The following is a 16,992-nucleotide window of genomic DNA, read 5'->3' as shown; positions in this document are numbered from 1 at the left end:
ATAATACACTGTGATATAGCCTGGCTCTGATCATATTGCATTCTCACTACAATCGATCCGCTCCAGAGTTTGTTTCACTCAAGCCGTGACCACCTCATTCAGGCGATCTCAGACCGATTTGGCGCTGATTTGAGCACGATTGCTGGATTTACATAATTCCAAACAACCCATGGTAACTGGGGAAACGCACCAGGTTCTGAAACAAAAGTCTAGATGTGAAAGCACCCTAAGTCTCACATTCATTAGACTTTTAATTTCATGTCCTGATGGTGATTATTACAATTTATTCCAGCTTATGTGAGTGTGGGTGTGTATGGGTGTTTCCCAGTACCGGGTTGCAGCTGAAAGGGCATTCGCTGCATAAAACAAATGCCGGAATGGTTGGAGGTTCATTCCGCGGTGGAGACCTATGAAATGGAGACTAAGCCAAAGGAAAATGATTCCAGCGACAGCATATTGTAATGTCCAAAAGTCAACATGTATTGAAGACAGATGAAATCATTCCCAAAATTCACAGCATGTTTTTATCTACTAAAATATTTAACTTCAATCCATATTTGTTGGCATTTAGACTTTCAAAAACAACTATTTCACTGTGCTGAAAAAGCCTAGCTCTCCTGCTTTCAGGGGCACTACATTACATCAATTGTGTATTAGCTCTTACACAATTGATTAATTCATTTTCCTTCAGCTGAGTCTCTATTTCAGAGGTCGCCACAGCGGAATGAACCGCCAACTATTCCAGCATATGCTTTACATTTTTTATTATTATCTTCAATCTCTTTGTGGTCTGATGAAATTTAAGTGTTGGAAATTCAGCAGGATTTTAAGATAATTGGTGGGGTTGGCAAGGATATGGTTGTAAGCAGACAGCCGGTGAACACATGGGGAATATTAAGAAGGAGTGGAATAGACAGACCTCCATGGACATCCAGGACATTCTGAGTGACAGAGGCTTTTTTCTGACTCGGGTGCAGATGCCTCTTGGGAACCTGCACACTTTCCTGGAGGATTTCAGTAAACCTGAACACCTTCATTAGCTGGTTCAAGTGTGTTTTATTAGGATTGAAGATAGAGGATGTGCTGTGTTCAAGCCTTTCTTGGTGGAAGTTTGCATTTATGAAGTAAAAGTCATGGATTTGACTTGATGTGCATTCAACTCATGTTGCACACGAGTACAAATAGCACTATTTACACTTTTACAGTTAACACACTGCTATTTTCACATAGTGCAAATACAGTAGCTGCCCAAAATCTCAGAAATAAAGGTACAAAAGCTGTCACTTAAGACGGTACCTTTTCAATTCAATTCACCATTATTTGTATAGCGCTTATACAATGTAGATTGTGTCAAAGCAGCTTCACATAAAGGGTCACAGTAAATAGGAACAGTGTAGTTCAGTTTGTAGTGTTTAAGTTCAGTTTAGCTCAGTTCAGTGTAGTTTAATAATCACTACTGAGAGTCCAAATATTGAAGGGCAAATCCATCGATGCGCAGCTCTACAGATCCTGAATCATGCAAGCCAGTGGCGAAAGCGGAGAGGGAAAAAAAACTTCACTAATGGCGGAAGTGAAGAAAAAAAGCCTTGAGAGAAACCAGGCTCAGTTGGGCACGACCATTTTAATTTCTCCGCTGGCCAAACTTCTTGTGCAGAGCTGCAGTCTCAGCGGCGGAGGCTGGAAGCTGGCCTCAGCGAAGACTCGTCTGTCTCTGGAGCGTCACAGGAATCAGTCTCATGTTCTCCACTCCTCCATGACCATCACAGTAGCTGCTCAGGATTCGGCCAGGTCCAGGATATGGAAACCTTGGGATCATCTCGTCGTTGATCTTGGATCGAATCAGTGACTCTGCATAGTCTGAGGGCCTCGGGAAGAGTATCCCCAGGTGGAAATGGAGAATAAAGAAAATAATTAGCGTAGCTGATGTTTACAGTGTATATCAGCAAGATGCAGAACCTGTGTGGAAGCCCCCTAAGTGGTGCACTAAGTGTATGCTTTACTGAACAGATAGGTCTTTAATCTAGTTTTGAATTGGGAGAGTGTGTCTGAGCCTCGGACGTTATCAGGAGGTTTTCAAGTGGTACACTTTTGTACTTTACAGCTGCGCATTAGTATATTTTAAGGTACACTTTTGGACATTTTTGTACCTTTAAAATATTATGAGGTACAGATGTGTGCTTTTTTAGGTATTAACATGTACCTTTAATAACCTGTTAGGAACAAAACTGTATCTTTTGAAAAGGTACCGCCCCCAGTGACAGATTTTGTACCTTTATTTCTGAGTGTGCAACTTTTTTGTTTCATATTGGGAAGTACAGTTTTGATCATATTGCATACCTCAATCTATACATACAGTTGACAACAAATTTCATTTGTTTATTTTCACAATTCAAAACTTTTCCAAGTGATTTTTAACAAAGCAAGGAGATTTTTCCACAGTATTTCCTATTATGTATTTCTTATTTATTTATTAAGCATAATTTATTTATTATGTATTATTATTATTATTTTTTATTTATTTATTTTTTCTTTCTTATGTATTTATTATTTTAGTTTGTGTTTTTTGGGGAGGGGGGATGAACTGAATCGCTTTAAGAAGGGTGTAACGGTCCTGTGCAGACCTCTAGTTTGGCCGTATGGACATCCAGGACATTTTGAGTGACACTCGGCTTGATTATTGCCAAGGTTTCTATCTTGAGAGCAGATGTCTCTTGGGAACCATGCTGAGAACCTGATCTTCCAAAATGCCAAGCTGTGACTAAATCCAGCCCACGGCGGCCGGTCCAGCACACCCAGATCTGGAGGCTCTCGGCCAGGCTTGGGTTGAAGCATTCACTGCTTCAGGCTGACAGCCAGTCTCTGCTAGCCGCTTGAGTTAAAGGTCTCGGGAAGTGCTTCGAAATGTACTGTAAAGTGAATATTACTGGCAATTTTAGTTGCCAGTAATACTAGAAGTAATACTAGTATCACGACTGTGCTGTAAAACTGCAGCACAGTTTTAATTATTAATTTACAGCACACTTGTGAATTTTACAATACTAATGGCAACCAAAATGACCAGTAATGCTGTAAATTGTATAGCAGTTGTTTTTACAGAATTGCACATTTATTTTTTACTAGCAATTTATACTGTAAATTTACAAATGCACTGTCAATTAACAATTACAAATGTGCTGCAGTTTTACAGCACAATTTTAATTATTAATTTACAGCATACTTGTACATTTTACAGTATTACTGGCAACATTTACAAGCACACTGTAAATTGGTAATTACAACTGTACTGTAAAACTACAGCACCATTGTAATTGTTCATTTACAGTGCACTTATACATTTTTACAGTAGTAATGGCAACCAAAATGACCAATAAAACTGTAAATTTTACAGCAATTTTTTTACAAAATTGCACATTTATTTTTTTTCTGGCAATTTATACTTTTAAAATTAAGTTTTACATTTTTAAAATTAAGTTTTAAGTTTTAAATTTTAAAAGTAGGTATTTAAATGCATAATTACAGCATAATAAATAGCATTTCATAGATTTTGATCATGTTGCTTTCCTCTTTCTTTACATATAGAGAGACAAAAAATAGCATTTTGTTTTGTAGCATTGGCACATTCTCTGCAGGACAGTGGCCGTGCAGGACCGGAGATGAATAGTCCTGACATTGACGTATTGATCGGCGGCTCACGTGTGGGAGAAACGTGCTTTCTCTGCGTCTTGATCCTGGCCTTTCTTTCATTCGTAACGTCCCCAAACTTTCTCTCTCAGACGGAGGTCGGTGTTTGGAGGATGGATGTGATTGCCATTATTCAATCCTGCCAATCTGTCTATCAGATTTCTCCATTAGCTACAACGACCTCTCCGATTTTTACATTGATGTTCTCCACCCAGAGGTTTCTAATCTCTTTTGTGTCTTGTGAGGAGGAGAAGAGAGACAAACAGGATTTAAGACAGGTTACACAACACAGTGTCTGCACTGATACTGTCACTTAAATCTGACGGAGGCAATAAAAACAACTGTGCATTGTAAATAGCAAAGATAATTAAATGCATCTTATTATTTAGTAAGAAAAAAAGCCCTGTAAGAGTTTTGCCACAAGAATTTAGGGGTAATAATATGGAATCAATTTAGGGCCATATGTATTTGCAAAAAAAAAATCATAAATGCAAATCTCCAAAAATCGCTAAGCAAAAATAAATACTTGAATCAGAATCAGAATCAGAAAGAGCTTTATTGCCAGGTATGTTCACACATACGAGGAATTTGTTTTGGTGACAGAGCTTCTACAGTGCAACAGGATTACAGAGACAGGACAAAAAACAGATAATAAATATATTTAAAAAAAAAATAGAAGTAGTGAGTGCAAATATACAGATTGACAAGTGTATGTACATGTTTATTACTATATACAACGTTATATGTGCAGCTGTTATGTGCAAATTGGCATGTAAAGTGTGTTGTTAAATAAGTGTATATGTGTATAAACGTGTATGGCAAGTAGTGATGTTGGCTCCACAATTATTATCATCAAGAGTTCATGAGATGGATTGCCTGAGGGAAGAAACTGTTTCTGTGTCGGGCTGTTCTGGTGCGCAGTGCTCTGTAGCGTCGACCAGAAGGTAGAAGTTCAAAGAGGCAGTGTGCTGGGTGTGAGGGGTCCAGAGTGATTTTGGCAGCTCTTTTGCTCGCTCTGGATAAGTACAGTTCTTGGGGAGTAGGAAGGGTTGTACCAGTGATTCGCTCAGCAGTCCGAACTATTCGACGTAGTCTTTGGAGGTCGTATTTAGTAGCTGAGCTAAACCAGACAGTTATTGATGTGCAGATGACTGATTCAATGATGGAGGTGTAGAACTGTTTCAGCAGCTCCTTTGGGAGGTTGAACTTCCTCAGCTGACGAAGAAAGTACAGCCTCTGTTGAGCTTTTTTGACAATGGAGTCAATGTGAGTGTCCCACTTCAGGTCCTGAGAGATGGTGGTGCCCAGGAACCTGAATGACTCCACTGCTGCCACAATGCTGTCCATGATGCTCAGTGGGGGGGAGAGCAGGGGGGTTTCTCCTGAAGTCCACTATCATCTCCACTGTTTTGATTGTGTTGAGCTCCAGGTTGTTGTGACTGCACCAGACAGCCAACTCCTTAACCTCCTGTCTGTAAACATATATAGATACCTTCATATATATATATATATATATATACCTTCACAAAACCCGTCGAGTCAATTGCAATGCTCATTTTAATTAGCTTTTTATTCAGTTGTGAGTTTGCGATGCTGTTTTCACTATGCACTTCACGTTTCTGTGCGTTTCACTTCGTGGCCCTGATTTGACAAGTGGGCGGAGTCGAGGGAACTTGGGCGTTTATGGTAGGCCTAGACCTGCCTCCATTTAAGCGATGTCATCACCTGGAGACACAGTATCACCAAGGTGGTCTTACAGCCCAGTAAACGCAAAACTTCCATTGTAACGTTTTGTAAAGGCAATGCTATAAAGAATCTTTGCAAATATATATAGTTTTTTTTGCAAATATTTAAGTGTTTTTGCACTGCTTTATTTTTATTTGCAGTAATTTTTTGTTTGTTTCTCAAAACTTAAATTTCCTTTTGCAGTTCTTTATTTTTATAAGCAAAATTAATTTTTATTTCTCGAAAAAGAATTTTCGCTAAGCAATTTTAGGAGATTTGCTTTTATTTATTTTTTGCTCCATACTTTTTTTTGTTTGCAAAACTTTCTTTTATTTTGCAAGTATATATGTCACTAGATTGACTTCATATAATAAAATAAATTAATTCTTGAGCAGGATAGCACTCCTTCTCATACTTCAGCCTCCACATCAAAGTTCCTGAAAGCAAAGAAGGTCAAGGTACTCTAGTATTGGCCAGCCCAGTCACCAGATATGAACATTATTGAGCATGCCTGGGGTAAGATGGAGGAAGCATTGAAGATGAACACAAAGAATCGTGATGAACTCTGGGAGTCCTGCAAGAAGGCTTTCTTTGCCACTCCAGATGACTTTATTAATCAGTGATTTGAGTCAGTGTTATTATTTGTTGTTCCTAAAACTTTGATAGACGACAAGACTTTTGTCAGGTAGTGTAGTTGTGCAGGGCATCTGTTTTCTGGTCACGATGACATCTGTAGACTCTCTTTATAAAGACAGTGATCTAGTTTTGCCTTGAACTGGTTGCCACATATGTCAAGCGCAGACACAATCTTAGAAAGCATTTACCTGTACTTTACAAGGTCAAGGCTGTGGTCGAGGTTCACCAGGAGCGCCGCACACACATTAGTATTCAGCTTTAGCCCAGCTGCAGCTATTCAGAGCGGTGCTGTAATGCACGATTTACATCTGGAGGAATAGATGAATCTTTCTGAATGTCTTTAAGCAGGAAGATTTTAACTTTGCTTTGACATGCCCCTGTTGGGATGGTATATTCTGACATGCTGTGAATAGTATCAGCTGTGCCTCCACACTATTCATTCAGGTTGTCCCAATACAAATCAATTAAGTTGACTTAAAAGGGACATACTATGCAAAAATCTATATATATATATATATATATATATATATATATATAGATAGATAGATAGATAGATAGATAGATAGATAGATAGATAGATAGATAGATAGATAGATAGATAGATAGATAGATAGATAGATAGATAGATAGATAGATAGATAGATAGATAGATAGATAGATAGATAGATAGATAGATAGATAGATAGATAGATAGATAGATAGATAGATAGATAGATAGATAGACAGACAGATAGATAGATTGAAGAAGCAGAAGTCAAGGCCACTTCATACACTTTGAAAGTGAAAATAAATGGAAAACGCCTGTGAATTAAGAAAAAGGAGCTACAGGCAGTGTGTGTGTGTGTGTGTTATGCATTATGCATCTGACTTGAGTTCAGAAATCAGGTGGAAAAGAGCAAGAAATTTGACTCATTACATTTACATTTATTAATTTAGCCAGTGCTTTTATCCAGTTACAACAGTGCGTTATGAAAGAGGAATACAACAAGAGATGCATCTTTAAAAGGCATTTAATCACAAGAAGTGCTACTAATCCATTGTTTAGGGTTTTGGACATTGTTTGTAAAAATTAAATAAATAGAGACGCTTTATTAAGTAGGATGCAGTTAAGTGTCTTTTCAATTTCACATTCTTTTTCATCTTCTTTGCTTTTCTTATTAAAGAATGAAGGGGAAAACACAGGCATTTGGAAGAAAGAAAGCCAAGTTTGTTTGCCGCGCCCTTCTCAAAACTCTTCATGGTGCATCTTGTGCCAAGCCTGTGGTTTCAACACTTGTCTTGTGGTTCCATCGTTATATATATAATGGTAAATTAATAATGATACCAAGATGTTAATTGAACAGACACATTGGCCTCACAGTACGAAGGTCTCTGGGTCAGTTGGCATTTCTGTTAGTCTTTATTCATTTTCTTTTCAGCTTGGTTCCTTTATTAATCTGGGGTCGCCACAGCAGAATGAATCGCCAACTTAACCAGCATATTTTTTACTCAGCGGATGCCCTTCCAGCTGCAACCCATCACTGGGAAACACCCATACTCACTCATTCACACACATACACTATGGACAATTTAGCCTTCCCAATTCACCTGTACCACATGTCTTTGGGGTTGTGGGGGAAACCGGAGCACCTGGAGGTAACCCACGCCAACACGGGGAGAACATGCAAACTCCACACAGAAATGCCAACTGACCCAGCCAATGCTCGAACCAGCAACCTTCTTGCTGTGAGGTGATCATGTTACCCACTGCGCAAGTGCGTCGCCAATCGTTTTCTTTGTGAAAAGTAAAATAACATCAAATTTTTCTGTTTTCTATGGATGTTTTGACGCTTGCCGAGTGCCGATCTGTCATGGGTGTGTTTTCTCCTCAGGTGTTGTGTTTGTTTGGACACGTGTGGGAGTCTGTAGAGTCACAGTCTCGACACCTCACAGGACTCCTGCTATTCAAAGCATGAACCCAGCGGAGCCTCACACTGATTTGTGTTTGTTTGTGTGTGTTCAAGCGGCTCCGCTAAACAGACATGTTTTATGTGATCTGCGGAGGCTCCTGGCACTGTGTCAGAGAGACTGCGGCGGTGGCAGACTGTCAAAAAAACAATGATAGACACGACTGTGTGTGTCTGTGAGAGAGAGATTCCCACCCTCCTACACTTCCTTATGTCAGTCTCTCAGTGTTTCACAGTGCCGTTATTTGCCAATTATTACAGAAAAGCTATTGATAGATGCATGAATGCTCAGAAGCAGGAAAACTGGTCACATTGTAGATTACTGTCTGCAGTTTGTGTTGTACGAACACCAAATTTACAGATTAGTTGCTGCTGCTGTTGTTGTTGTTGTTGTTGTTGTTGTTGTTGTTGTAGTGTAGCTATTGCAGTACAGTATGTACATGTAAGTATTAGCGAACAATATGAGAGAATGGGGTAATAAGCGTCACTTAAACTTACATTACAAAGGAATAATAATAATAATAATAATAAATAAATAAATTAAAAAATAATAAATAAATAAATAAATAAATAAACGAATGAACGAACAATTCATTCATTTCTTTTCGGCTTAGTCCCTTTATTAATCCGGGGTCGCAACAGCGGAATGAACCGCCAACTTATCCAGCATATGTTTTACGCAGCGGATGCCCTTCCAGCTGCAACCAATCACTGGGAAACATCCATACACACTCATTCACGCACATACACTATGGACAATATAGCCTACCCAGTTCACCTATAGCACATGTCTTTGGACTTGTGAGGGAAACCGGAGCACCCGGAGGAAACCCACGCCAACATGGGGAGAACATGCAAACTCCACACAGAAATACCAACTGACTGAGGCTCGAACCAGCAACCTTCTTGCTGTGAGGCGATCGTGTTACCCACTGCTCCACCGTGACGCCCATAATAATAATAATAATAATAATAAAAACAATAGTAATATTAAAATTAATTATAATAACAATAATAAAAACAATGACAACAACAACAACAACAACAACAACAACAACAACAATAATAATAATAAAAATAATAGTATTAATAAAATTAATAATAATAATAACAATAATAATAAAAACAACGACAACAACAACAACAACAACAACAACAACAACAATAATAATAATAATAATAAAAACAATAGTAATATTAAAATTAATAATAATGAAAACAATAATAAAAACAACGACAACAAAAACAGCAATAATAATAATAATAATAACAATAATAAAAACAATAGTAATATTAAAATTAATAATAATAATAACAATAATAAAAACAATGACAACGACAATAATAATAATAATAATAATAATAATAATAATAATAATAATATTAAAATTATTAATAATAATAATAATAATACTAATAATAATAATAATAATAATAATAATAATAATAATAATAATAATAATAACAATAACAATAATATAATAATAATAATAATATAATAATAATATAAACATTAGTAATAATAACAATATGGGCGAAAGGGTGGCTCAGTGACTTGTACTGTTGCCTCACAGCAAGAAGGTCTCAGGTTCGAGTCCCAGCTGGGTCAGTTGGCATTTCTGTGTGGAGTTTGCATGTTCTCCCCGTGTTAGCGTGGGTTTCCTCCGGGTGCTCCGGTTTCCCCCACACAGTCCAAACATTGGCGCTATAGGGGAATTGAATAAACTAAATTGTCTGTAGTGTATGTGTGTGAATGAGTGTGTATGGATGTTTTCCAGTACTGGGTTGTGGCTGGAAGGGCATCCACTGCATGAAACATATGCTAGAATAGTTGGCGGTTCATTCCACTGTGGTGACCCCTGAAATAAAGACTAAGTTGAAGGAAAATGAATGAATGAATAAATGAATTTGCCATATTTAAAATTTATTTTTAATTTTCTTGTCACGTTCCTTAGTAAAAGGGGAAATATTTTATAAGAGATATATATTTAGCAATGAGCTCTGCATTTATCAAGCAAAAAATACTCAACCATACCCAATTTTAAATAAGATATGGACAAAACCAACTGCTGAGTTATAGTTGCAGTAGCTGATTGTCTTCAGGTACATGTGTTGTTGTGCTGGTTGAAAGTCTCTTCACATTTCAATAGTAATGATTAAAGGAAATGATCTACATGTGTTTATATGTATTTTTATATTCTGGGTAAGGCATGAGACTAAAAAATGTTCCAATTAAATATTGTTGAGCCGACAATTGCCATAATTCTAATAAGTAGCCCAAACTGTCTGTCAGCAAATGTAGATTTGTACATCTGCGCACACGTTCATTCAGATCCGCCGTTTACACGTACACATGCAACACGTTCATGTGCACACGAGAGAGAGACAGCGATAAAAACAAATGCTGAATCAAAACTTTTTAAACTCCTGAATCAATATTGGAGTGAGTTTTGCACGCTGGAGGAAAGACAACACCATGGCTGAGGTATTTCTTTTAGACAGGTGATGTTCTGTGTTAAACTCTTTTAGTCACTCAGAGCTGATGTAGATTGTGTTGTTATGAATGGGTTATATGCACAGAAGTGTTGTTCAGCCACTGAAATCTCCCAGTAAAAGACTGATGTGACTATTTTCAGACTTTTAATAGCATCAATAATGTAGATTTTTATTTAGTTGAACAACAGAACATCAGTAAATAGCGATATTCTACCTAGCCTGCTTTACTGAGCTGAAGTTGCTTTTATATTCACATTGGTTAATTTTTGAACATTGACAGCCTGTGATGTGCTCTCTATATTGTTCACCGCTACTCTGAATATTCAGTCTGAAATAGCATGTAAATATGGTTTAGTAATGAGTGTATTTCCTGCACGCCGCCAGCCAACCACTAAGCATACAGTAGTGGCTTTAGGACAAAGCACATGAGAGGCTAAATGTCCATATTTTATTCAAATTGGGTTGAAATAACCCAGCATTTTTACTCTAGCTATTATAACATGAAATAAACAATATGCTGTAGCTAGTCCAAGATGCCTATTTAGTTTTTAGTTTAGTTTTGTTTACTGTTCAAGCAAGCCGATGGTTCAGCCAGAGGTCTGCTCAGAAATGTTCAATGCTTAAAAGTGTCACAGAGCTGCAGTCAGAGTGTTTACATGCAGACAGAGAGCGGCGAGCACATTATACAGCCCGTGTGCAGTAAACACTTCCCATTTCACACTGTCCCGACTCCTGATAACCACTTCAAGTTCATTTATCACGCTCTCATCTTCCCAGATGCACTCTGTGAACATGCAGAAGAACTGACACACAGAGAGCATTCTGTTTGCCTGAACAAGTAATCTGACAGCGGCCCCTGGACACTTTTATTCCTCTGTTTATAGAGGCCAGGGCTGTCACAGAGATACGTCAAGACAGGAGCCAGATTTTTCAGCCAGCAGAATAATGTTCTGCATATTATTGCGTGAAGATCGCTTGCGACACTTTACTCATGGGCTCAGCTTGACGTTTGGGCGAGACCACGATTTATATGATGGCCTGGAGAGTTTAAGTTTAAGAAAACACATGCAATTACAAAAATCCCTAACACATTAAGAAAAGATCTTCATCGGTTTAACAGCAGATGTGTTGGATATGCTCACAATGCAAACAAATTAACAAAATGGACTGCAATTTCTCACAAAACAAACAAATGAGCAAAATGGCTGCATTTTCTTACAACACATGCGCTGAACACAACGGAAATGTTTTAAGGGGACCCAAAAATGGGACTTATTTATCATTCATTCATTCATTTTCTTTTCGGCTTAGTCCCTTTATTAATCAGGGGTTGCCACAGCAGAATGAACTGCCTGACTTATTTTATGTTACTTATTAAAAATGTTAAAACTTATTTTTAATAAGTTATACAAAGTTTAACTCACATTCACCTACCACATTATTAGGTACACTTGTCCAACTTTCTAATCAGCCAATCACATGGCAGCAGCTTTGAACGTGGCATAGCTGGTGGTGCCACACAGGCTGAGTATTTCAGAAACTGCTGATCTACTGGGATTTTCATGCACAACCATCTCTAGAGTTTACAGAGAATGAAAAAGAGAAAATATGCAGTGAGCGACAGTTCTGTGGGTGCAAATGCCTCAAATAAGCACTCGTCATAACCGAGGTCTGCAGAAGAGCATCTCTGAACACACAACACGTCCAACCTTGAGGCAGATGGGCTACAGCAGCAGAAGACCACACCGGGTGTCACTCCTGTCAGCTATGAACAGGAAACTGAGGCTACAATTCACACAGGCTCACCAAAACTGGACAATAGAAGATTGGAGAAACGTTGCCTGGTCTGATGAGTCTCCGTTTCTGCTGCCACATGCAGATGGTATGGTGAGAATTTGGCGTCAGCAACATGTAAGCATGGATCCATCCTGCCTTGTATCAACGGTTCAGGCTGGTGGTGGTGGTGTAATGGTGTGGGGGATATTTTCTTGGCACACTTTGGGTGCATTAGTACTAATTGAGCATCGTGTCAACACCACAGCCTACCTGAGTATTACTGCTGACCATGTCCATCCCTTTATGACCACAGTGTACTCATCTTCTGATGGCTACTCCCAGCAGGATAACGCACCATGTCATAAAGTGTGAATCATCTCAGACTGGTTTCTTGAACATGACAATGAGTTCACTGTACTCAAATGGCCTCCACAGTCACCAGAGCTCAATCCAATAGAGCACCGTTGGGATGTGGTGAAATGGGAGATTGGCATCATGGATGAGCAGCTGACAAATCTGCAGCAACTGCGTGATGCTATCATGTCAATATGGAGTAAAATCTCTGAGGAATATTTCCAGTATCTTGTTAAATCTCTGCCACGAAGGATTAAGGCAGTTCTGAAGGCAAAGGGGGTCCAACTCAGTTCTAGTAAGGTGTACCTAATAAAGTGGCTGGAGAGTGTAATATTCTAGTCAAGGTGTGCCCAACTCGGTCGTGGACGGTCTGTGTTGTGCAGATTTTAGCTCCAACTTGCCTCAACACACCTGCACAGATGTTTTTAGAAAGCCTAGTAAGAGCTTGATTAGTTAGCCCAGGTGTGTTTGATTGGGGTTAGAACTAAACTTTGCAGAACACTGGACCTCCAGTACCGAGTTTAGGCACTCCAGTTCTAGTCAGTTTGACTGATGCAAGTTGAGAAACTTGACTAGAATTTTTTTTTTTTACAGTGTATATGATTTTGATTATTATTATTATTATTATTATTATTAATATTATTATTACAAATTAGCCATTAAAAGTGCATTACAGTGCTTGCTTATTTTCTAAGGTACTTTTGCAATTGTATATTTTTATATATATCTTTCAAGACTCATCTGCTTTATTTTGCTGCAGGATTTGCAAGCTGAATTCTGCAAACGAAAAATCTGTGTGAAAGTTAGTTTGCAGAGCAGCAGATCTCAGTCTTGAATGTAGTTTCTGTGTGTGAAGGCTGTGAAGCTTATGATGCGACACTCTTTACCTGGACTGAACAGCACCTGCTTTAAAATGCTGAAAGTGCACCGCGCTACATCTCCATCATTTAATGCATTCCTGCTGACTACATGCATATAAAATAGATGAAAACGTCTCTTTTAAATCAAATTCTGTTTGCTGATGATTTGTGGGTGATTCAGTGAAACAGGTTCATTTTGGTGCTTAAATATCCAGAATACCTGCAGAAGTGACAGTGCAGAGTGTGCTGATCAGACACGGATAAACGCATCTGTAGGCAATCAATTCACACAATGCAGATGCAGAAAAACATGTGACCAAAATATGTAAATTAAAGATGTGCTGTTATGTGTCTGTGTGTTGCATTTGATTCTGTCTAGACGTTTACAGCAGGTAAATGCATCATGCAATGCTATTGTGTTCAAATAAGCAAACATTGTAGGAACTGCACTTTGATGCTCTTTGAATCATCTGCATTACACTGTAAACATATCTGTTAATGAACAGTTTCTGTATTTTGTGAATCACAAGTGTTTATTTACAGTTGTTAATTGCATTATTGCCTAATTGATGTCGATGTTTAATGTTGAAAATTCAACTCTACACTTTAACAAAGTGACTCTTATTGACATTTAATTCGTTTAAAATGATATAATGAAGAAAGAATATATAGAGAAATGCTGTCAGCTTATTACAAGGTTTTTGTAGCGTACTTAAAATAGCAAAAGTTGATTCAGACACACCCTTAATGCTTCTGCACCATCCGCTTTAGACTTTGCACCTAGATCATTAAAATAGAGCCCTAATTGTGCTGTTTGTAGTGGTTGGTTTAGGTATTGCAGTTCAAGTTCTAAATAATTGAGAGCGTTTTTATTTTCCCTCCTCAGACTTCACGCACAAACAGGTTTCCAGATTGACAACAGCAATAGGAACAAGAGAGACGCACAATGGAGGTGCCAACACTGTATACGAATAAGCCAATTTATATGTATTCGAATAAGAAATCACCTCAAGTGGATTCGTCTCTGAATTCGTCTCATTTTGGAGGCTGATTTCAGTTGTGCAGAAGCTGCATTTGTTAGCTGCATAACTGTAATCAAGTTGACTCATTAATTGTGAGGTGTATTATATCATTGATCCTACAGGTTTTTTTTTTGTTTTGTTGCCGAAGCTTTTTTGGATGTGTAAAATGTTCAGTCTCTGACTCGAACACCTTTTGTTTGGAAGCGTTTATTAAAAAATACGCTCTGCAAACTTATTTGATACTTCAATACTTATTTCCCCCACTGTAGGTACAGTATGAGACTGAGAGTTACAAGAAATAATGTGAGGAGAAAAACAAAAGTTAATATATTGTCAGCGTTTAGACTTCTATTTAGACATCACACAATATAACTTCAGATTTACTTGCGAGTGCAGTTTACTGTTTAACTGATAGCCCTGCCATGAAGGACTGATAGCCTCATCCTAAAAAAAATCCATGTGACCAGAAGTCATTCAGAGGGTGGAGAGAAGGTTATGTTATTTGATTAAAGGGCACCTATTATGCTCTAAAATTACTTTTATAAGGGGTTTAAACTCAGTTGTGTGGGAAAGGTCTGTATATAACCAGCTTCTAATAGTAAAAATGTATTAATTTATTTTTTATAATCGCACATAATATAATTGACTGACATTCTCCCTTTGTACGTGTCATCAGAGGGGGAAAGCCCCGCCCACTAGCTAAATCTCTCCCTCATTAGCATAGGACGTCAGTCTTGTTTTTGAATCTGCCACGATACTGACACACAGGCATTTGTAGCTCCGCCCTCTTCTGAAAAGAGCACAATCTCATTAGAATTTAAAGCGATCATAGCCTATAAGGGTCAGTTTCAGAGAGTATAAACTTTATTTGTGTGCTATTTTGAGCTGAAACTTACACACACACTATGGACGTCAGAGAGTTATTTTACATCTTGTAAAAAGGGGCGTAATAGGACCCCTTTAAAGCCTATGAGGGCAAATTAATAAAAAAATAACAGGCACTACTATATACATATACAAATAATGGGAGTACATTTGATATTATGGCAACTTTAAGATCACATAGCGAGCGTTTTGATGTGAGGCATGATTTAGGCAGTGAAGATCGAGCTGAAAGCGTTTTTGAATGTGGTGTAATGTAGAGTGTGACAATCTCGGCTCATTGCGTACGGTTGTTTGAATTCTGACTCTAATTAGTTTTAGACAAGTCATTAGCATATAGAAAGATCTTTTTTCCTTCTCATTTTTAACTGCGCATCCCTTGAAAATCACACTGCATTTTCAGCCAAAGGATGAAGAAAGAGTTGCCAGTGTTTGCTCTTCCAGCAGAGAATACCGAGGACCGAGGACGCAGCTCTGCAGCCATAGTTTTGCCAGGATAGCCTGGTAAACATGGCCTTTTGGAAGAATTAGCGCTGTGTGCGAATTCTCCTCCCTGGGGTCATTGCTACAGGACTGAGCATAGTAGCGTATACCGCATGACAGATTAATTAAACACAATCTCTGGTAACAAGTAATTCGGAGTTAATGCCGCATGAATAACATTTCTCTCTTCGGTGCGCTCGCTCTCTCCAGAGGATTATATGGGATCTCATTTGGAAAATAAAGCAAAACAAAGGAAAGAAAGCCATGGTCTATAGTCTGTCATCTCATCCTGCGCTGAATATATGATATGATGAATTATTGCTGCTCACCTCGGATTATCTGAAACATCAGTTACTTATATTCATTCTAATGGCGTGAGTTAAAATGATGGACAGTATCATACATCTACACGTATTCAGAAATACTTTAATACCTCACGGTGACTGTGTGTGTGTGTGTGTGTGTGTGTGTGTGTGTGTGTGTGTGTGTGTGTGTGTGTGTGTGTGTGTCCTGGAACAATTGTAGATGAAGACATAAACTGAACCTCCGGCAGATCTCAGTGTGATGTATACCTGCAGAGATATTGTACAGAGCATTCTCTGTAGAGATGAGTTATAAAGACCTTCGGTTATTCACTATTCTTAAAATCCAAGCAAATGATGAGTGAGATTGTATGAATAAATAAATGGATAGATAGATAGATAGATAGATAGATAGATAGATAGATAGATAGATAGATAGATAGATAGATAGATAGATAGATAGATAGATAGATAGATAGATAGATAGATAGATAGATAGATAGATGGATGGATGGATGGATGGATGGATGGATGGATGGATGGATGGATAGATAGATAGATAGATAGTCAAACCTGAAATTATGAATAATGTCCGGCAAATTAGGATTTAAAATTTTTAGTTTAAATATAAATAATGAAGATGAGAAATATTTTTTCCACAGTGACGCCTCTTGTAAATCATCTTATTATGTTTTGGGAGAACTTCTTTTTAAACTTGCTGGTTGGTTAATTAAAAGTAACTTAAAGTCAGAATTCGCCAGAGATGAGAATAATTTTAGGCTTGACTGTGTGTGTGTGTGTGTGTGTGTGTGTGTGTGTGTGTGTGTGT

The 16,992-nt window shown here is 38.0% G+C and overlaps 1 protein-coding gene across 1 annotated transcript in view; it reads left to right on the top strand.

Moving 5' to 3' along the window:
- Nucleotides 1-16,992, top strand: part of plpp4 (phospholipid phosphatase 4) — a 152,740-nt gene that overhangs the window by 81,517 nt on the left and 54,231 nt on the right. The gene's annotated exons all lie outside the window — the stretch shown is intronic.

Source organism: Danio aesculapii, chromosome 13 (assembly GCF_903798145.1).
Source record: "Danio aesculapii chromosome 13, fDanAes4.1, whole genome shotgun sequence".
In the NCBI taxonomy this organism is placed as follows: domain Eukaryota; kingdom Metazoa; phylum Chordata; class Actinopteri; order Cypriniformes; family Danionidae; genus Danio; species Danio aesculapii.
Note: the sequence above shows the minus strand (reverse complement) of the source record. Positions and strands in the feature narration are given on the sequence as shown.